The 21,846-nt window shown below is 47.9% G+C and overlaps 1 protein-coding gene across 12 annotated transcripts in view; it reads left to right on the plus strand.

The window, feature by feature from the left end:
* LOC109902980 (leucine-rich repeat-containing protein 7) overlaps positions 1 to 21,846 on the plus strand; it is a 219,693-nt gene that overhangs the window by 152,524 nt on the left and 45,323 nt on the right. The window lies entirely within an intron of this gene.

The following is a 21,846-nucleotide window of genomic DNA, read 5'->3' on the forward strand; positions in this document are numbered from 1 at the left end:
TCTCCTGGTTAGATTGTCTCTGCTCTCTCCCCTCTGCAACAATAGGATCTCCTGGTTAGATTGTCTCTGCTCTCTCCCCTCTGCAACAATAGGATCTCCTGGTTAGATTGTCTCTGCTCTCTCCCCTCTGTAACAATAGGATCTCCTGGTTAGATTGTCTCCTCTCTCTCCCCTCTGGAACAATAGGATCTCCTGGTTAGATTGTCTCTCCTCTCTCCCCTCTGGAACAATAGGATCTCCTGGTTAGATTGTCTCTGCTCTCTCCCCTCTGGAACAATAGGATCTCCTGGTTAGATTGTCTCTGCTCTCTCCCCTCTGGAACAATAGGATCTCTTGGTTAGATTGTCTCCTCTCTCTCCCCTCTGCAACAATAGGATCTCCTGGTTAGATTGTCTCTGCTCTCTCCCCTCTGTAAACAATAGGATCTCCTGGTTAGATTGTCTCTGCTCTCTCCCCTCTGGAACAATAGGATCTCTTGGTTAGATTGTCTCCGCTCTCTCCCCTCTGCAACAATAGGATCTCCTGGTTAGATTGTCTCTGCTCTCTCCCCTCTGCAACAATAGGATCTCCTGGTTAGATTGTCTCCTCTCTCTCCCCTCTGCAACAATAGGATCTCCTGGTTAGATTGTCTCTGCTCTCTCCCCTCTGGAACAATAGGATCTCCTGGTTAGATTGTCTCTGCTCTCTCCCCTCTGTAACAATAGGATCTCCTGGTTAGATTGTCTCCTCTCTCTCCCCTCTGGAACAATAGGATCTCCTGGTTAGATTGTCTCTGCTCTCTCCCCTCTGGAACAATAGGATCTCCTGGTTAGATTGTCTCTGCTCTCTCCCCTCTGGAACAATAGGATCTCCTGGTTAGATTGTCTCTGCTCTCTCCCCTCTGGAACAATAGGATCTCCTGGTTAGATTGTCTCCTCTCTCTCCCCTCTGCAACAATAGGATCTCCTGGTTAGATTGTCTCTGCTCTCTCCCCTCTTTAACAATAGGATCTCCTGGTTAGATTGTCTCTGCTCTCTCCCCTCTGTAACAATAGGATCCTCCTGGTTAGATGTCTCCTCTCTCTCCCCTCTGAACAATAATATCTCCTGGTTAGATTGTCTCTCCTCTCTCCCCTCTGGAACAATAGGATCTCCTGGTTTAGATTGTCTCTGCTCTCTCCCCTCTGCAAACAATTGAATCTCTGGTTAGATTGTCTCTGCTCTCTCCCCTCTGCAACAATATGATCTCCTGTTAAATTGTATCCTCTTCTGCAACAATTGAATCTCCTGTTAAGATTTTCTCTCTCTCTTCTCTCCGCAAAATAGGATCTCCTGATTAGATTTTCTCTGCTCTCTGACCTCTGGAACAGTAGGTCTCCTGGTTAGATTGTCTCCTCTCTCTCCCCTCTGTAACATTATGATCTCCTTGTTAGATTGTCTCTGATCTCTCCCCTCTGGAACAATAGGATCTCCTGGTTAGATTGTCTCTGCTCTCTCCCCTCTGGAACAATAGGATCTCCTGGTTGGATGTCTCTGCTCTCTCCCCTCTGGAACAATAGGATCTCTTGGTTCGATTGTCTCCTCTCTCTCCCCTCTGCAACAATAGGATCTCCTGGTTAGATTGTCTCCGCTCTCTCCCCTCTCCAACATAGGATCTCCCGGTTAGATTGTCTCCTCTCTCTCCCTCTGCAACAATAGGATCTCCTGGTTAGATTGTCTCTGCTATCTCCCCCCTGTAACAATAGGATCTCTTGGTTAGATTGTCTCCTCTCTCTCCCCCTCTGCAACAATGGATCTCCGGGTTAGATTGTCTCCTCTCTCTCCCCTCTGCAACAATAGGATCTCCTGGTTAGATTGTCTCTGCTCTCTCCCCTCTTTAACAATAGGATCTCCTGGTTAGATTGTCTCTGCTCTCTCCCCTCTGTAACAATAGGATCTCCTGGTTAGATTGTCTCCTCTCTCTCCCCTTGGAACAATAATATCTCCTGGTTAGATTTGTCTCTGCTCTCTCTCCCCTCTGGAACAATAGGATCTCCTGGTTAGATTGTCTCTGCTCTCTCCCCTCTGGAACAATAGATTCTCCTGGTTAGATTGTCTCTGCTCTCTCCCCTCTGGAACAATAGGATATCTTGGTTAGATTGTCTCCTCTCTCTCCCCTCTGCAACAATAGGATCTCCTGGTTAGATTGTCTCTGCTCTTCTCCCCTCTTTAACAATAGGATCTCTGGTTAGATTGTCTCTGCTCTCTCCCCTCTTTAACAATAGGATCTCCTGGTTAGATTGTCTCTGCTCTCTCCCCTCTGTAACAATAGATCTCTGGTTATGATTGTCTCCTCTCTCTCCCCTCTGGAACAATATACTCCTGGTTAGATTGTCTCTCCTCTTCCCTCTGGAACAATAGGATATCCTGGTTAGATTGTCTCTGCTCTCTCCCCCTCTGGAACAATAGGATCTCCTGGTTAGATTGTCTCTGCTCTCTTCCCCTATGGCAACAATAGGATCTCCTGGTTAGATTGTCTCTGCCTCTCTGCCCTCTGTAAACAATAGAAGCTCCTGGTTAGATTGTCTCTGCTCTCTCCCCTCGGAACAATAGGATCTCTTGGTTAGATTGTCTCCGCTCTCTCCCCTCTGCAACAATAGGAACTCCTGGTTAGATTGGTCTCTGCTCTCTCCCCTCTGGAACAATAGGATCTCCTGGTTAGATTGTCTCTGCTCTCTCCCCTCTGGAACAATAGGACACTTGGTTAGATTGTCTCCTCTCTCTCCCCTCTGCACAATAGGATCTCCTGGTTAGATGTCTCTGCTCTCTCCCCTCTTTAACAATAGGACTCCTGGTTAGATTGTCTCTGCTCTCTCCCCTCTGTAACAATAGGATCTCCTGGTTAGATTGTCTCCTCTCTCTCCCCTCTGGAACAATAATATCTCCTGGTTAGATTGTCTCTCCTCCTCTCCCCCTCTGGAACAATAGGATCTCACTGGTTAGATTGTCTCTGCTCTCTCCCCTCTGCAACAATTGAATCTCCTGGTTAGATTGTCTCTGCTCTCTCCCCTCTGCAACAATAGGATCTCCTGGTTAGATTGTCTCCTCTCTCTGCAACAATAGGATCTCCTGGTTAGATTGTCTCTGCTCTCTCCCTCTGCAACAATAGGATCTCCTGGTTAGATTGTCTCTGCTCTCTCCCCTCTGGAACAATAGGATCTCCTGGTTAGATTGTCTCCTCTCTCTCCCCTCTGAACAATAGGATCTCCTGGTTAGATTGTCTCTGCTCTCTCCCCTCTGGAACAATAGGATCTCCTGGTTAGATTGTCTCTGCTCTCTCCCCTCTGGAACAATAGGATCTCCTGGTTTGATTGGTCTCTGCTCTCTCCCCTCTGGAACAATAGGATCTCTTGGTTCGATTGTCTCCTCTCTCTCCCCTCTGCAACAATAGGATCTCCTGGTTAGATTGTCTCTGCTCTCTCCCCTCTGCAACAATAGGATCTCCTGGTTAGATTGTCTCCTCTCTCTCCCCTCTGCAACAATAGGATCTCCTGGTTAGATTGTCTCTGCTCTCTCCCCTCTGAACAATAGGATCTCCTGGTTAGATTGTCTCCTCTCTCTCCCCTCTGCAACAATAGGATCTCCTGGTTAGATTGTCTCCTCTCTCTCCCCTCTGCAACAATAGGATCTCCTGGTTAGATTGTCTCTGCTCTCTCCCCTCTGGAACAATAGGATCTCCTGGTTAGATTGTCTCTGCTCTCTCCCCTCTGCAACAATAGGATCTCCTGGTTAGATTGTCTCCTCTCTCTCCCCTCTGGAACAATAGGATCTCCTGGTTAGATTGTCTCTGCTCTCTCCCCTCTGGAACAATAGGATCTCCTGGTTAGATTGTCTCTGCTCTCTCCCCTCTGGAACAATAGGATCTCCTGGTTAGATTGTCTCTGCTCTCTCCCCTCTGGAACAATAGGATCTCCTGGTTAGATTGTCTCCTCTCTCTCCCCTCTGCAACAATAGGATCTCCTGGTTAGATTGTCTCTGCTCTCTCCCCCTCTTAACAATAGGATCTCCTGGTTAGATTGTCTCTGCTCTCTCCCCTCTTTAACAATAGGATCTCCTGGTTAGATTGTCTCTGCTCTCTCCCCTCTGTAACAATAGGATCTCCTGGTTAGATTGTCTCCTCTCTCTCCCCTCTGGAACAATAATATCTCCTGGTTAGATTGTCTCTCCTCTCTCCCTCTGGAACAATAGGATATCCTGTTAGATTGTCTCTGCTCTCTCCCCTCTGGAACAATAGGATCTCCTGGTTAGATTGTCTCTGCTCTCTCCCCTATGCAACAATAGGATCTCCTGGTTAGATTGGTCTCTGCTCTCTCCCCTCTGTAAACAATAGAATCTCCTGGTTAGATTGTCTCTGCTCTCCTCCCCTCTGGAACAATAGGATCTCTTGGTTAGATTGTCTCCGCTCTCTCCCCTCTGCAACAATAGGAACTCCTGGTTAGATTGTCTCTGCTCTCTCCCCTCTGGAACAATAGGATCTCCTGGTTAGATTGTCTCTCGCTCTCTCCCCTCTGGAACAATAGGACATCTTGGTTAGATTGTCTCCTCTCTCTCCCCTCTGCAACAATAGGATCTCCTGGTTAGATTGTCTCTGCTCCTCTCCCCTCTTTAACAATAGGATCTCCTGGTTAGATTGTCTCTGCTCTCTCCCCTCTGTAACAATAGGATCTCCTGGTTAGATTGTCTCCTCTCTCTCCCCTCGGAACAATAATATCTCCTGGTTAGATTGTCTCCTCCTCTCTCCCCTCTGGAACAATAGGATCTCCTGGTTAGATTGTCTCTGCTCTCTCCCCTCTGCAAACAATTGAATATCCTGGTTAGATTGTCTCTGCTCTCTCCCCTCTGCAACAATATGATCTCCTGGTTAATTGTATCCTCTCTGCAACAATTGAATCTCCTGGTTAGATTTTCTCTGCTTCTCTCTCTCCGCAACAATAGGATCTCCTGATTAGATTTTCTCTGCTCTCTGACCTCTGGGAACAGTAGGGTCTCCTGGTTAGATTGTCTCCTCTCTCTCCCCTCTGTACATTATGATCTCCTTGTTAGATTGTCTCTGATCTCTCCCCTCTGGAACAATAGGATCTCCTGGTTAGATTGTCCTCTGCTCTCTCCCCTCTGGAACAATAGGATCTCCTGGTTGGATTGTCTCTGCTCTCTCCCCTCTGGAACAATAGGATCTCTTGGTTCGATTGTCTCCTCTCTCTCCCCTCTGCAACAATAGGATCTCCTGGTTAGATTGTCTCCGCTCTCTCCCACTCTCCAACAATAGGATCTCCCGGTTAGATTGTCTCCTCTCTCTCCCCTCTGCAACAATAGGAATCTCCTGGTTAGATTGTCTCTGCTATCTCCCCCCTGTAACAATAGGATCTCTTGGTTAGATTGTCTCCTCTCTCTCCCCTCTGCAACAATAGGATCTCCCGGTTAGATTGTCTCCTCTCTCTCCCCTCTGCAACAATAGGATCTCCTGGTTAGATTGTCTCTGCTCTCTCCCCTCTGCAACAATAGGATCTCCTGGTTAGATTGTCTCTGCTCTCTCCCCTCTGTAACAATAGGATCTCCTGGTTAGATTGTCTCCTCTCTCTCCCCTCTGGAACAATAATATCTCCTGGTTAGATTGTCTCTGCTCTCTCCCCTCTGGAACAATAGGATCTCCTGGTTAGATTGTCTCTGCTCTCTCCCCTCTGGAACAATAGGATCTCCTGGTTAGATTGTCTCTGCTCTCTCCCCTCTGGAACAATAGGATCTCCTGGTTAGATTGTCTCTCTCTCTCCCCTCTGCAACAATAGGATCTCCTGGTTAGATTGTCTCTGCTCTCTCCCCTCTGCAACAATAGGATCTCCTGGTTAGATTGTCTCTGCTCTCTCCCCTCTTTAACAATAGGATCTCCTGGTTAGATTGTCTCTGCTCTCTCCCCTCTGTAACAATAGGATCTCCTGGTTAGATTGTCTCCTCTCTCTCCCCTCTGGAACAATAGGATCTCCTGGTTAGATTGTCTCTCCTCTCTCCCCTCTGGAACAATAGGATCTCCTGGTTAGATTGTCTCTGCTCTCTCCCCTCTGGAACAATAGGATCTCCTGGTTAGATTGTCTCTGCTCTCTCCCCTCTGGAACAATAGGATCTCCTGGTTAGATTGTCTCCTCTCTCTCCCCTCTGCAACAATAGGATCTCCTGGTTAGATTGTCTCTGCTCTCTCCCCTCTGGAACAATAGGATCTCCTGGTTAGATTGTCTCTGCTCTCTCCCCTCTGGAACAATAGGATCTCCTGGTTAGATTGTCTCTGCTCTCTCCCCTCTGCAACAATAGGATCTCCTGGTTAGATTGTCTCCGCTCTCTCCCCTCTGCAACAATAGGATCTCCTGGTTAGATTGTCTCCTCTCTCTCCCCTCTGCAACAATAGGATCTCCTGGTTAGATTGTCTCTGCTCTCTCCCCTCTGCAACAATAGGATCTCCTGGTTAGATTGTCTCTGCTCTCTCCCCTCTGTAACAATAGGATCTCCTGGTTAGATTGTCTCCTCTCTCTCCCCTCTGGAACAATAGGATCTCCTGGTTAGATTGTCTCTGCTCTCTCCCCTCTGGAACAATAGGATCTCCTGGTTAGATTGTCTCTGCTCTCTCCCCTCTGGAACAATAGGATCTCCTGGTTAGATTGTCTCTGCTCTCTCCCCTCTGGAACAATAGGATCTCCTGGTTAGATTGTCTCCTCTCTCTCCCCTCTGCAACAATAGGATCTCCTGGTTAGATTGTCTCTGCTCTCTCCCCTCTTTAACAATAGGATCTCCTGGTTAGATTGTCTCTGCTCTCTCCCCTCTGTAACAATAGGATCTCCTGGTTAGATTGTCTCCTCTCTCTCCCCTCTGGAACAATAGGATCTCCTGGTTAGATTGTCTCTCCTCTCTCCCCTCTGGAACAATAGGATCTCCTGGTTAGATTGTCTCTGCTCTCTCCCCTCTGCAACAATTGAATCTCCTGGTTAGATTGTCTCTGCTCTCTCCCCTCTGCAACAATATGATCTCCTGGTTAAATTGTATCCTCTCTGCAACAATTGAATCTCCTGGTTAGATTTTCTCTGCTCTCTCCTCTCTGCAACAATAGGATCTCCTGATTAGATTGTCTCTGCTCTCTGACCTCTGGAACAGTAGGGTCTCCTGGTTAGATTGTCTCCTCTCTCTCCCCTCTGGAACAATAGGATCTCCTGGTTAGATTGTCTCTGCTCTCTCCCCTCTGGAACAATAGGATCTCCTGGTTAGATTGTCTCTGCTCTCTCCCCTCTGGAACAATAGGATCTCCTGGTTAGATTGTCTCTGCTCTCTCCCCTCTGGAACAATAGGATCTCCTGGTTAGATTGTCTCCTCTCTCTCCCCTCTGCAACAATAGGATCTCCTGGTTAGATTGTCTCTGCTCTCTCCCCTCTGCAACAATAGGATCTCCTGGTTAGATTGTCTCTGCTCTCTCCCCTCTGCAACAATAGGATCTCCTGGTTATATTGTCTCCTCTCTCTCCCCTCTGCAACAATAGGATCTCCTGGTTAGATTGTCTCTCTCTCTCCCCTCTGGAACAATAGGATCTCCTGGTTAGATTGTCTCTGCTCTCTCCCCTCTGGAACAATAGGATCTCCTGGTTAGATTGTCTCTGCTCTCTCCCCTCTGGAACAATAGGATCTCTTGGTTAGATTGTCTCCTCTCTCTCCCCTCTGCAACAATAGGATCTCCTGGTTAGATTGTCTCTGCTCTCTCCCCTCTGAAACAATAGAATCTCCTGGTTAGATTGTCTCTGCTCTCTCCCCTCTGGAACAATAGGATCTCTTGGTTAGATTGTCTCCGCTCTCTCCCCTCTGCAACAATAGGATCTCCTGGTTAGATTGTCTCTGCTCTCTCCCCTCTGCAACAATAGGATCTCCTGGTTAGATTGTCTCCTCTCTCTCCCCTCTGCAACAATAGGATCTCCTGGTTAGATTGTCTCTGCTCTCTCCCCTCTGAACAATAGGATCTCCTGGTTAGATTGTCTCTGCTCTCTCCCCTCTGTAACAATAGGATCTCCTGGTTAGATTGTCTCCTCTCTCTCCCCTCTGGAACAATAGGATCTCCTGGTTAGATTGTCTCTGCTCTCTCCCCTCTGGAACAATAGGATCTCCTGGTTAGATTGTCTCTGCTCTCTCCCCTCTGGAACAATAGGATCTCCTGGTTAGATTGTCTCTGCTCTCTCCCCTCTGGAACAATAGGATCTCCTGGTTAGATTGTCTCCTCTCTCTCCCCTCTGCAACAATAGGATCTCCTGGTTAGATTGTCTCTGCTCTCTCCCCTCTGTAACAATAGGATCTCCTGGTTAGATTGTCTCTGCTCTCTCCCCTCTGTAACAATAGGATCTCCTGGTTAGATTGTCTCCTCTCTCTCCCCTCTGGAACAATAATATCTCCTGGTTAGATTGTCTCTCCTCTCTCCCCTCTGGAACAATAGGATCTCCTGGTTAGATTGTCTCTGCTCTCTCCCCTCTGCAACAATTGAATCTCCTGGTTAGATTGTCTCTGCTCTCTCCCCTCTGCAACAATATGATCTCCTGGTTAAATTGTATCCTCTCTGCAACAATTGAATCTCCTGGTTAGATTTTCTCTGCTCTCTCCCCTCCGCAACAATAGGATCTCCTGATTAGATTTTCTCTGCTCTCTCCCCTCTGGAACAATAGGATCTCCTGGTTAGATTGTCTCCTCTCTCTCCCCTCTGTAACAATAGGATCTCCTGGTTAGATTGTCTCTGCTCTCTCCCCTCTGGAACAATAGGATCTCCTGGTTAGATTGTCTCTGCTCTCTCCCCTCTGGAACAATAGGATCTCCTGGTTAGATTGTCTCTGCTCTCTCCCCTCTGGAACAATAGGATCTCCTGGTTAGATTGTCTCTCTCTCTCCCCTCTGGAACAATAGGATCTCCTGGTTAGATTGTCTCCTCTCTCTCCCTCTGCAACAATAGGATCTCCTGGTTAATAGGATCTCCTGGTTAGATTGTCTCCTCTCTCTCCCCTCTGCAACAATAGGATCTCCTGGTTAGATTGTCTCTGCTCTCTCCCCTCTGCAACAATAGGATCTCCTGGTTAGATTGTCTCTGCTCTCTCCCCTCTGCAACAATAGGATCTCCTGGTTAGATTGTCTCTGCTCTCTCCCCCTGCAACAATAGGATCTCCTGGTTAGATTGTCTCCTCTCTCTCCCTCTGCAACAATAGGATCTCCTGGTTAGATTGTCTCTCTCTCTCTCCCCTCTGCAACAATAGGATCTCCTGGTTAGATTGTCTCTGCTCTCTCCCCTCTGGAACAATAGGATCTCCTGGTTAGATTGTCTCTGCTCTCTCCCCTCTGCAACAATAGGATCTCCTGGTTAGATTGTCTCTGCTCTCTCCCCTCTGCAACAATAGGATCTCCTGGTTAGATTGTCTCCTCTCTGCAACAATAGGATCTCCTGGTTAGATTGTCTCTGCTCTCTCCCCTCTGCAACAATAGGATCTCCTGGTTAGATTGTCTCTGCTCTCTCCCCTCTGCAACAATAGGATCTCCTGGTTAGATTGTCTCTGCTCTCTCCCCTCTGGAACAATAGGATCTCCTGGTTAGATTGTCTCTCTCTCTCCCCTCTGCAACAATAGGATCTCCTGGTTAGATTGTCTCCTCTCTCTCCCCTCTGCAACAATAGGATCTCCTGGTTAGATTGTCTCTGCTCTCTCCCCTCTGGAACAATAGGATCTCCTGGTTAGATTGTCTCCTCTCTCTCCCCTCTGGAACAATAGGATCTCCTGTTTAGATTGTCTCTGCTCTCTCCCCTCTGCAACAATAGGATCTCCTGGTTAGATTGTCTCTGCTCTCTCCCCTCTGCAACAATAGGATCTCCTGGTTAGATTGTCTCCTCTCTCTCCCCTCTGGAACAATAGGATCTCCTGGTTAGATTGTCTCTGCTCTCTCCCCTCTGGAACAATAGGATCTCCTGGTTAGATTGTCTCTGCTCTCTCCCCTCTGGAACAATAGGATCTCCTGGTTAGATTGTCTCTGCTCTCTCCCCTCTGGAACAATAGGATCTCCTGGTTAGATTGTCTCTCTCTCTCCCCTCTGCAACAATAGGATCTCCTGGTTAGATTGTCTCTGCTCTCTCCCCTCTGGAACAATAGGATCTCCTGGTTAGATTGTCTCTGCTCTCTCCCCTCTGGAACAATAGGATCTCCTGGTTAGATTGTCTCCTCTCTCTCCCCTCTGCAACAATAGGATCTCCTGGTTAGATTGTCTCCTCTCTCTCCCCTCTGCAACAATAGGATCTCCTGGTTAGATTGTCTCTGCTCTCTCCCCTCTGGAACAATAGGATCTCCTGGTTAGATTGTCTCCTCTCTCTCCCCTCTGCAACAATAGGATCTCCTGGTTAGATTGTCTCCTCTCTCTCCCCTCTGCAACAATAGGATCTCCTGGTTAGATTGTCTCCTCTCTCTCCCCTCTGCAACAATAGGATCTCCTGGTTAGATTGTCTCCTCTCTCTCCCCTCTGCAACAATAGGATCTCCTGGTTAGATTGTCTCTGCTCTCTCCCCTCTGGAACAATAGGATCTCCTGGTTAGATTGTCTCCTCTCTCTCCCCTCTGCAACAATAGGATCTCCTGGTTAGATTGTCTCCTCTCTCTCCCTCTGCAACAATAGGATCTCCTGGTTAGATTGTCTCTGCTCTCTCCCCTCTGGAACAATAGGATCTCCTGGTTAGATTGTCTCCTCTCTCTCCCCTCTGGAACAATAGGATCTCCTGGTTAGATTGTCTCTGCTCTCTCCCCTCTGCAACAATAGGATCTCCTGGTTAGATTGTCTCTGCTCTCTCCCCTCTGTAACAATAGGATCTCCTGGTTAGATTGTCTCCTCTCTCTCCCCTCTGGAACAATAGGATCTCCTGGTTAGATTGTCTCTGCTCTCTCCCCTCTGGAACAATAGGATCTCCTGGTTAGATTGTCTCTGCTCTCTCCCCTCTGGAACAATAGGATCTCCTGGTTAGATTGTCTCTGCTCTCTCCCCTCTGGAACAATAGGATCTCCTGGTTAGATTGTCTCTCTCTCTCCCCTCTGCAACAATAGGATCTCCTGGTTAGATTGTCTCTGCTCTCTCCCCTCTGCAACAATAGGATCTCCTGGTTAGATTGTCTCCTCTCTGCAACAATAGGATCTCCTGGTTAGATTGTCTCCTCTCTCTCCCCTCTGCAACAATAGGATCTCCTGGTTAGATTGTCTCTGCTCTCTCCCCTCTGCAACAATAGGATCTCCTGGTTAGATTGTCTCCTCTCTGCAACAATAGGATTTCCTGGTTAGATTGACTCCTCTCTCTCCCCTCTGGAACAATAGGATCTCCTGGTTAGATTGTCTCTGCTCTCTCCCCTCTGGAACAATAGGATCTCCTGGTTAGATTGTCTCCTCTCTCTCCCCTCTGGAACAATAGGATCTCCTGGTTAGATTGTCTCTCTCTCTCCCCTCTGGAACAATAGGATCTCCTGGTTAGATTGTCTCTCTCTCTCCCCTCTGCAACAATAGGATCTCCTGGTTAGATTGTCTCTCTCTCTCCCCTCTGGAACAATAGGATCTCCTGGTTAGATTGTCTCCTCTCTCTCCCCTCTGCAACAATAGGATCTCCTGGTTAGATTGTCTCCTCTCTCTCCCCTCTGCAACAATAGGATCTCCTGGTTAGATTGTCTCCTCTCTCTCCCCTCTGCAACAATAGGATCTCCTGGTTAGATTGTCTCTCTCTCTCCCCTCTGCAACAATAGGATCTCCTGGGTTAGATTGTCTCTGCTCTCTCCCCTCTGCAACAATAGGATCTCCTGGTTAGATTGTCTCCTCTCTGCAACAATAGGATCTCCTGGTTAGATTGTCTCCTCTCTCTCCTCTCTGGGACAATAGGATCTCCTGGTTAGATTGTCTCTGCTCTCTCCCTTCTGCAACAATAGGATCTCCTGGTTATATTGTCTCCTCTCTCTCCCCTCTGGAACAATAGGATCTCCTGGTTAGATTGTCTCTCTCTCTCCCCTCTGGAACAATAGGATCTCCTGGTTAGATTGTCTCTGCTCTCTCCCCTCTGGAACAATAGGATCTCCTGGTTAGATTGTCTCCTCTCTCTCCCCTCTGCAACAATAGGATCTCCTGGTTAGATTGTCTCCTCTCTCTCCCCTCTGGAACAATAGGATCTCCTGGTTAGATTGTCTCTGCTCTCTCCCCTCTGGAACAATAGGATCTCCTGGTTAGATTGTCTCTGCTCTCTCCCCTCTGGAACAATAGGATCTCCTGGTTAGATTGTCTCTGCTCTCTCCCCTCTGGAACAATAGGATCTCCTGGTTAGATTGTCTCCTCTCTCTCCCCTCTGCAACAATAGGATCTCCTGGTTAGATTGTCTCCTCTCTCTCCCCTCTGCAACAATAGGATCTCCTGGTTAGATTGTCTCCTCTCTCTCCCCTCTGCAACAATAGGATCTCCTGGTTAGATTGTCTCTGCTCTCTCCCCTCTGCAACAATAGGATCTCCTGGTTAGATTGTCTCTCTCTCTCCCCTCTGCAACAATAGGATCTCCTGGTTAGATTGTCTCCTCTCTCTCCCCTCTGCAACAATAGGATCTCCTGGTTAGATTGTCTCTGCTCTCTCCCCTCTGGAACAATAGGATCTCCTGGTTAGATTGTCTCCTCTCTCTCCCCTCTGGAACAATAGGATCTCCTGGTTAGATTGTCTCTGCTCTCTCCCCTCTGGAACAATAGGATCTCCTGGTTAGATTGTCTCTGCTCTCTCCCCTCTGGAACAATAGGATCTCCTGGTTAGATTGTCTCCTCTCTCTCCCCTCTGGAACAATAGGATCTCCTGGTTAGATTGTCTCTGCTCTCTCCCCTCTGGAACAATAGGATCTCCTGGTTAGATTGTCTCTGCTCTCTCCCCTCTGGAACAATAGGATCTCCTGGTTAGATTGTCTCTGCTCTCTCCCCTCTGGAACAATAGGATCTCCTGGTTAGATTGTCTCTCTCTCTCCCCTCTGGAACAATAGGATCTCCTGGTTAGATTGTCTCTCTCTCTCCCCTCTGGAACAATAGGATCTCCTGGTTAGATTGTCTCTCTCTCTCCCCTCTGGAACAATAGGATCTCCTGGTTAGATTGTCTCTCTCTCTCCCCTCTGGAACAATAGGATCTCCTGGTTAGATTGTCTCCTCTCTCTCCCCTCTGCAACAATAGGATCTCCTGGTTAGATTGTCTCCTCTCTCTCCCCTCTGGAACAATAGGATCTCCTGGTTAGATTGTCTCCTCTCTCTCCCCTCTGCAACAATAGGATCTCCTGGTTAGATTGTCTCCTCTCTCCCCTCTGCAACAATAGGATCTCCTGGTTAGATTGTCTCTCTCTCTCCCCTCTGCAACAATAGGATCTCCTGGTTAGATTGTCTCTGCTCTCTCCCCCCTGTAACAATAGGATCTCTTGGTTAGATTGTCTCCTCTCTCTCCCCTCTGCAACAATGGATCTCCTGGTTAGATTGTCTCCTCTCTCTCCCCTCTGCAACAATAGGATCTCCTGGTTAGATTGTCTCTGCTCTCTCCCCTCTGCAACAATAGGATCTCCTGGTTAGATTGTCTCTGCTCTCTCCCCTCTGCAACAATAGGATCTCCTGGTTAGATTGTCTCCTCTCTCTCCCCTCTGGAACAATAGGATCTCCTGGTTAGATTGTCTCTGCTCTCTCCCCTCTGCAACAATAGGATCTCCTGGTTAGATTGTCTCTGCTCTCTCCCCTCTGGAACAATAGGATCTCCTGGTTAGATTGTCTCCTCTCTCTCCCCTCTGCAACAATAGGATCTCCTGGTTAGATTGTCTCTGCTCTCTCCCCTCTGGAACAATAGGATCTCCTGGTTAGATTGTCTCCTCTCTCTCCCCTCTGCAACAATAGGATCTCCTGGTTAGATTGTCTCCTCTCTCTCCCCTCTGCAACAATAGGATCTCCTGGTTAGATTGTCTCTGCTCTCTCCCCTCTGGAACAATAGGATCTCCTGGTTAGATTGTCTCTCTCTCTCCCCTCTGGAACAATAGGATCTCCTGGTTAGATTGTCTCTGCTCTCTCTCCTCTGGAACAATAGGATCTCCTGGTTAGATTGTCTCTGCTCTCTCCCCTCTGCAACAATAGGATCTCCTGGTTAGATTGTCTCTCTCTCTCCCCTCTGCAACAATAGGATCTCCTGGTTAGATTGTCTCTGCTCTCTCCCCTCTGGAACAATAGGATCTCCTGGTTAGATTGTCTCTGCTCTCTCCCCTCTGGAACAATAGGATCTCCTGGTTAGATTGTCTCTGCTCTCTCCCCTCTGGAACAATAGGATCTCCTGGTTAGATTGTCTCTCTCTCTCCCCTCTGCAACAATAGGATCTCCTGGTTAGATTGTCTCTGCTCTCTCCCCTCTGGAACAATAGGATCTCCTGGTTAGATTGTCTCTCTCTCTCCCCTCTGGAACAATAGGATCTCCTGGTTAGATTGTCTCTGCTCTCTCCCCTCTGGAACAATAGGATCTCCTGGTTAGATTGTCTCCTCTCTCTCCCTCTGCAACAATAGGATCTCCTGGTTAGATTGTCTCCTCTCTCTCCCCTCTGGAACAATAGGATCTCCTGGTTAGATTGTCTCTCTCTCTCCCCTCTGCAACAATAGGATCTCCTGGTTAGATTGTCTCCTCTCTCTCCCCTCTGCAACAATAGGATCTCCTGGTTAGATTGTCTCCTCTCTCTCCCCTCTGCAACAATAGGATCTCCTGGTTAGATTGTCTCTCTCTCTCCCCTCTGCAACAATAGGATCTCCTGGTTAGATTGTCTCTGCTCTCTCCCCTCTGGAACAATAGGATCTCCTGGTTAGATTGTCTCCTCTCTCTCCCCTCTGCAACAATAGGATCTCCTGGTTAGATTGTCTCTCTCTCTCCCCTCTGGAACAATAGGATCTCCTGGTTAGATTGTCTCCTCTCTCTCCCCTCTGCAACAATAGGATCTCCTGGTTAGATTGTCTCCTCTCTCTCCCCTCTGGAACAATAGGATCTCCTGGTTAGATTGTCTCTGCTCTCTCCCCTCTGCAACAATAGGATCTCCTGGTTAGATTGTCTCTCTCTCTCCCCTCTGCAACAATAGGATCTCCTGGTTAGATTGTCTCTCTCTCTCCCCTCTGCAACAATAGGATCTCCTGGTTAGATTGTCTCTGCTCTCTCCCCTCTGCAACAATAGATCTCCTCCTGGTTAGATTGTCTCTGCTCTCTCCCCTCTGCAACAATAGGATCTCCTGGTTAATTGTCTCCTCTCTGCAACAATAGGATCTCCTGGTTAGATTGTCTCCTCTCTCTCCCCTCTGGAACAATAGGATCTCCTGGTTAGATTGTCTCTGCTCTCTCCCCCTCTGTAACAATATGATCTCCTGGTTAGATTGTCTCCTCTCTCTCCCCTCTGGAATAGTAGGGTCTCCTGGTTAGATTGTCTCCTCTCTCTCCCCTCTGGAAACAATAGGATCTCTGGTTAGATTGTCTCTGCTCTCTCCCCTCTGGAACAATAGGATCTCTTGGTTAGATTGTCTCCTCTCTCTCCCTCTGCAACAATATGATCTCCCGGTTAGATTGTCTCCTCTCCTCTCCCTCTGTAACAATAGGTCTCCTTGTTGATTGTCTCTGCATCTCTCCCCTCTGGAACAATAGGATCTCCTGGTTAGATTGTCTCTGCTCTCTCCCCTCTGGAACATAGGGTCTCCTGGTTAGATTGTCTCTGCTCTCTCCCCTCTGGAATAGTAGGGTCTCCTGGTTAATTGTCTCCTCTCTCTCCCCTGCAACAATAGGATCTCCAGGTTAGATTGTCTCCTCTCTCCCCTCTGCAAACAATAGGATCTCCTGGTTAGATTGTCTCCTCTCTCTCCCTCTGCAGACAATAGGATCTCATGGTTAGATTGTCTCTGCTGTCTCCCTCTGGAACAATAGGATCTCCTGGTTCAATGGTCTCCTCTCTCTCCTCTCCCTCTGCAACAATAGGATCTCCTGGTTAGATGTCTCCTCTCTCTCCCCTCTGCAACAATAGGATATCCTGGTTAGATTGTCTCTGCTCTCTCCCCTCTGGAACAATAGTATCTCCTGGTTAGATTGTCTCCTCTCTCTCCCCTCTGGAACAATAGTATCTCCTGGTTAGATTGTCTCTGCTCTCTCTCCTCTGCAACAATAGGAATCTCCTGGTTAGATTGTCTCTGCTCTCTCCCCTCTGTAACAATAGGATCTCCTGGTTAGATGGTCTCCTCTCTCTCCCCTCTGGAACAATAGTATCTCCTGGTTAGATTGTCTCTGCTCTCTCCCCTCTGGAACAATAGGATCTCCTGGTTAGATTGTCTCTGCTCTCTCCCCTCTGGAACAATAGGATCTCCTGGTTAGATTGTCTCTGCTCTCTCCCCTCTGGAACAATAGGATCTCTGGTTAGATTGTCTCTCTCTCTCCCCTCTGCAACAATAGGATCTCCTGGTTAGATTGTCTCTGCTCTCTCCCCTCTGCAACAATAGGATATCCTGGTTATATTGTCTCCTCTCTCTCCTCTCTGCAACAATAGGATCTCCTGGTTAGATTGTCTCCTCTCTCTCCTCTCTGGAACAATAGGATCTCCTGGTTAGATTGTCTCCTCTCTCTCCCCTCTGCAACAATAGGATCTCCTGGTTAGATTGTCTCCTCTCTCTCCCCTCTGCAACAATAGGATCTCCTGGTTAGATTGTCTCCTCTCTCTCCCCTCTGCAACAATAGGATCTCCTGGTTAGATTGTCTCTGCTCTCTCCCCTCTGCAACAATAGGATCTCCTGGTTAGATTGTCTCCTCTCTCTCCCCTCTGCAACAATAGGATCTCCTGGTTAGATTGTCTCCTCTCTCTCCCCTCTGCAACAATAGGATATCCTGGTTAGATTGTCTCTGCTCTCTCTCCTCTGCAACAATAGGATCTCCTGGTTAGATTGTCTCTGCTCTCTCCCCTCTGTAACAATAGGATCTCCTGGTTAGATTGTCTCCTCTTCTCTCCCCTCTGGAACAATAGTATCTCCTGGTTAGATTGTCTCTGCTCTCCATCCCCTCTGGAACAATAGGATCTCCTGGTTAGATTGTCTCTGCTCTCTCCCCTCTGGAACAATAGGATCTCCTGGTTAGATTGTCTCCTCTCTCTCCCCTCTGCAACAATAGGATCTCATGGTTAGATTGTCTCTGCTGTCTCCCCTCTGGAACAATAGGATCTCCTGGTTCAATGGTCTCCTCTCTCTCCCCTCTGCAACAATAGGATCTCCTGGTTAGATGTCTCCCTCTCTCCCCTCTGCAACAATAGGATATCCTGGTTAGATTGTCTCTGCTCTCTCCCCTCTGGAACAATAGTATCTCCTGGTTAGATTGTCTCCTATCTCTCCCCTCTGGAACAATAGTATCTCCTGGTTAGATTGTCTCTGCTCTCTCTCCTCTGCAACAATAGGATCTCCTGGTTAGATTGTCTCTGCTCTCTCCCCCTCTGTAACATAGGATCTCCTGGTTAGATGGTCTCCTCTCTCTCCCCTCTGGAACAATGAGTTCTCCTGGTTAGATTGTCCTCTGCTCTCTCCCTCTGGAACAATAGGATCTCCTGGTTAGATTGTCTCTGCTCTCTCCCCTCTGGAACCAATAGGATCTCCTGGTTAGAGTGTTCTCTGCTCTCTCCCTCTGGAACAATAGATCTCTTGGTTAGATTGTCTCATCTCTCTCCCCTCTGCAACAATGGATCTCCTGGTTCAGATGTCTCTGCTCTCTACCACCTCTGGAACAATAGGATCTCTTGGTTAGATTGTCTCTCTCTCCTCCCCCTCTGCCAACCAATAGGGAATCTCCTGGTTAGATTGGTCCTCCTCTCTCTCTCCCCTCTGGAATAGTAGGGTCCTCCTGGTTAGATTGTCTCCTCTCTCTCCCCTCTGCAACAATAGGATCTCCAGGTTAGATTGTCTCCTCTCTCTCCCCTCTGCAACAATATGATCTCCTGGTTAGATTGTCTCCTCTCTCTCCCCCTCTGCAACAATAGGATCTCATGGTTAGATTGTCTCTACTCTCTCCCCTCTGGAACAATAGGATCTCCTGTTCAATGGTCTCCTCTCTCTCCCCTCTGCAACAATAGGATCTCCTGGTTAGATTGTCTCCTCTCTCTCCCCTCTGCAACAATAGGATATCCTGGTTAGATTGTCTCTGCTCTCTCTCCTCTGCAACAATAGGATCTCCTGGTTAGATTGTCTCTGCTCTCTCCCCTCTGTAACAATAGGATCTCCTGGTTAGATTGTCTCCTCTCTCTCCCCTCTGGAACAATAGTATCTCCTGGTTAGATTGTCTCTGCTCTCTCCCTCTGGAACAATAGGATCTCCTGGTTAGATTGTCTCTGCTCTCTCCCCTCTGGAACAATAGGATCTCCTGGTTAGATTGTCTCTGCTCTCTCCCCTCTGGAACAATAGGATCTCTTGGTTAGATTGTCTCATCTCTCTCCCCTCTGCAACAATAGGATCTCCTGGTTAGATTGTCTCTGCTCTCTCCCCTCTGCAACAATATGATCTCCTGGTTAAATTGTATCCTCTCTGCAACAATAGGATCTCCTGGTTAGATGGTCTCCTCTCTCTCCCCTCTGCAACAATAGGATCTCCTGGTATATTGTCTCTGTTCTCTCCCCTCTGCAACAATTGAATCTCCTGCCTGGTTAGATAGTCTCTGCTCTCTCCCCTCTGCAACAATATGATCTCCTGGTTAAATTGTATCCTCTCTGCAACAATAGGATCTCCTGGTTAGATTGACTCCTCTCTCTCCCCTCTGGAACAATAGGATCTCCTGGTTAGATTGTTTCTGCTCTCTCCCCTCTGGAACAATAGGATCTCCTGGTTAGATTGTCTCCTCTCTCTCCCCTCTGGAATAGTAGGGTCTCCTGGTTAGATTGTCTCCTCTCTCTCCCCTCTGGAACAATAGGATCTCCTGGTTAGATTGTCTCCTCTCTCTCCCCTCTGCAACAATAGGATCTCCTGGTTAGATTGTCTCTGCTCTCTCCCCCTGCAACAATATGATCTCCTGGTTAAATTGTATCCTCTCTGCAACAATAGGATCTCCTGGTTAGATTGACTCCTCTCTCTCCCCTCTGGAACAATAGGATCTCCTGGTTAGATTGTTTCTGCTCTCTCCCCTCTGGAACAATAGGATCTCCTGGTTAGATTGTCTCCTCTCTCTCCCCTCTGGAATAGTAGGGTCTCCTGGTTAGATTGTCTCCTCTCTCTCCCCTCTGGAACAATAGGATCTCATGGTTAGATTGTCTCTGCTCTCTCCCCTCTGGAACAATAGGATATCCTGGTTCAATGGTCTCCTCTCTCTCCCCTCTGCAACAATAGGATCTCCTGGTTAGATTGTCTCCTCTCTCTCCCCTCTGCAACAATAGGATCTCCAGGTTAGATTGTCTCCTCTCTCTCCCCTCTGCAACAATAGGATCTCCTGGTTAGATTGTCTCCTCTCTCTCCCCTCTGCAACAATAGGATCTCATGGTTAGATTGTCTCTGCTCTCTCCCCTCTGGAACAATAGGATATCCTGGTTCAATGGTCTCCTCTCTCTCCCCTCTGCAACAATAGGATCTCCTGGTTAGATTGTCTCCTCTCTCTCCCCTCTGCAACAATAGGATATCCTGGTTAGATTGTCTCTGCTCTCTCCCCTCTGGAACAATAGTATCTCCTGGTTAGATTGTCTCCTCTCTCTCCCCTCTGGAACAATAGTATCTCCTGGTTAGATTGTCTCTGCTCTCTCTCCTCTGCAACAATAGGATATCCTGGTTAGATTGTCTCTGCTCTCTCCCCTCTGTAACAATAGGATCTCCTGGTTAGATTGTCTCCTCTCTCTCCCCTCTGGAACAATAGTATCTCCTGGTTAGATTGTCTCTGCTCTCTCCCCTCTGGAACAATAGGATCTCCTGGTTAGATTGTCTCTGCTCTCTCCCCTCTGGAACAATAGGATCTCCTGGTTAGATTGTCTCTGCTCTCTCCCCTCTGGAACAATAGGATCTCTTGGTTAGATTGTCTCATCTCTCTCCCCTCTGCAACAATAGGATCTCCTGGTTAGATTGTCTCTGCTCTCTCCCCTCTGCAACAATATGATCTCCTGGTTAAATTGTATCCTCTCTGCAACAATAGGATCTCCTGGTTAGATGGTCTCCTCTCTCTCCCCTCTGCAACAATAGGATCTCCTGGTTATATTGTCTCTGTTCTCTCCCCTCTGCAACAATATGATCTCCTGGTTAAATTGTATCCTCTCTGCAACAATAGGATTTCCTGGTTAGATTGACTCCTCTCTATCCCCTCTGGAACAATAAGATCTCCTGGTTAGATTGTCTCTGCTCTCTCCCCTCTGGAACAATAGGATCTCCTGGTTAGATTGTCTCCTCTCTCTCCCCTCTGGAATAGTAGGGTCTCCTGGTTAGATTGTCTCCTCTCTCTCCCCTCTGGAACAATAGGATCTCCTGGTTAGATTGTCTCTGCTCTCTCCCCTCTGCAACAATAGGATCTCTTGGTGAGATTGTCTCCTCTCTCTCCCCTCTGCAACAATATGATCTCCCGATTAGATTGTCTCCTCTCTCTCCCCTCTGTAACAATAGGATCTCCTTGTTAGATTGTCTCTGCTCTCTCCCCTCTGGAACAATAGGATCTCTTGGTTAGATTGTCTCCTCTCTCTCCCCTCTGCAACAATAGGATCTCCTGGTTAGATTGTCTCCTCTCTCTCCCCTCTGGAATAGTAGGGTCTCCTGGTTAGATTGTCTCCTCTCTCTCCCATCTGCAACAATAGGATCTCCAGGTTAGATTGTCTCCTCTCTCTCCCCTCTGCAACAATAGGATCTCCTGGTTAGATGGTCTCCTCTCTCTCCCCTCTGCAACAATAGGATCTCCTGGTTATATTGTCTCTGTTCTCTCCCCTCTGCAACAATTGAATCTCCTGCCTGGTTAGATTGTCTCTGCTCTCTCCCCTCTGGAACAATAGGATCTCCTGGTTAGATTGTCTCTGCTCTCTCCCCTCTGGAACAATAGGATCTCCTGGTTAGATTGTCTCTGCTCTCTCCCCTCTGGAACAATAGGATCTCTTGGTTAGATTGTCTCATCTCTCTCCCCTCTGCAACAATAGGATCTCCTGGTTAGATTGTCTCTGCTCTCTCCCCTCTGCAACAATATGATCTCCTGGTTAAATTGTATCCTCTCTGCAACAATAGGATCTCCTGGTTAGATGGTCTCCTCTCTCTCCCCTCTGCAACAATAGGATCTCCTGGTTATATTGTCTCTGTTCTCTCCCCTCTGCAACAATTGAATCTCCTGCCTGGTTAGATAGTCTCTGCTCTCTCCCCTCTGCAACAATATGATCTCCTGGTTAAATTGTATCCTCTCTGCAACAATAGGATCTCCTGGTTAGATTGACTCCTCTCTCTCCCCTCTGGAACAATAGGATCTCCTGGTTAGATTGTTTCTGCTCTCTCCCCTCTGGAACAATAGGATCTCCTGGTTAGATTGTCTCCTCTCTCTCCCCTCTGGAATAGTAGGGTCTCCTGGTTAGATTGTCTCCTCTCTCTCCCCTCTGGAACAATAGGATCTCCTGGTTAGATTGTCTCCTCTCTCTCCCCTCTGCAACAATAGGATCTCCTGGTTAGATTGTCTCTGCTCTCTCCCCCCTGCAACAATATGATCTCCTGGTTAAATTGTATCCTCTCTGCAACAATAGGATCTCCTGGTTAGATTGACTCCTCTCTCTCCCCTCTGGAACAATAGGATCTCCTGGTTAGATTGTTTCTGCTCTCTCCCCTCTGGAACAATAGGATCTCCTGGT

This window comes from Oncorhynchus kisutch, linkage group LG13 (genome assembly GCF_002021735.2).
Source record: "Oncorhynchus kisutch isolate 150728-3 linkage group LG13, Okis_V2, whole genome shotgun sequence".
Lineage (NCBI taxonomy): Eukaryota > Metazoa > Chordata > Actinopteri > Salmoniformes > Salmonidae > Oncorhynchus > Oncorhynchus kisutch.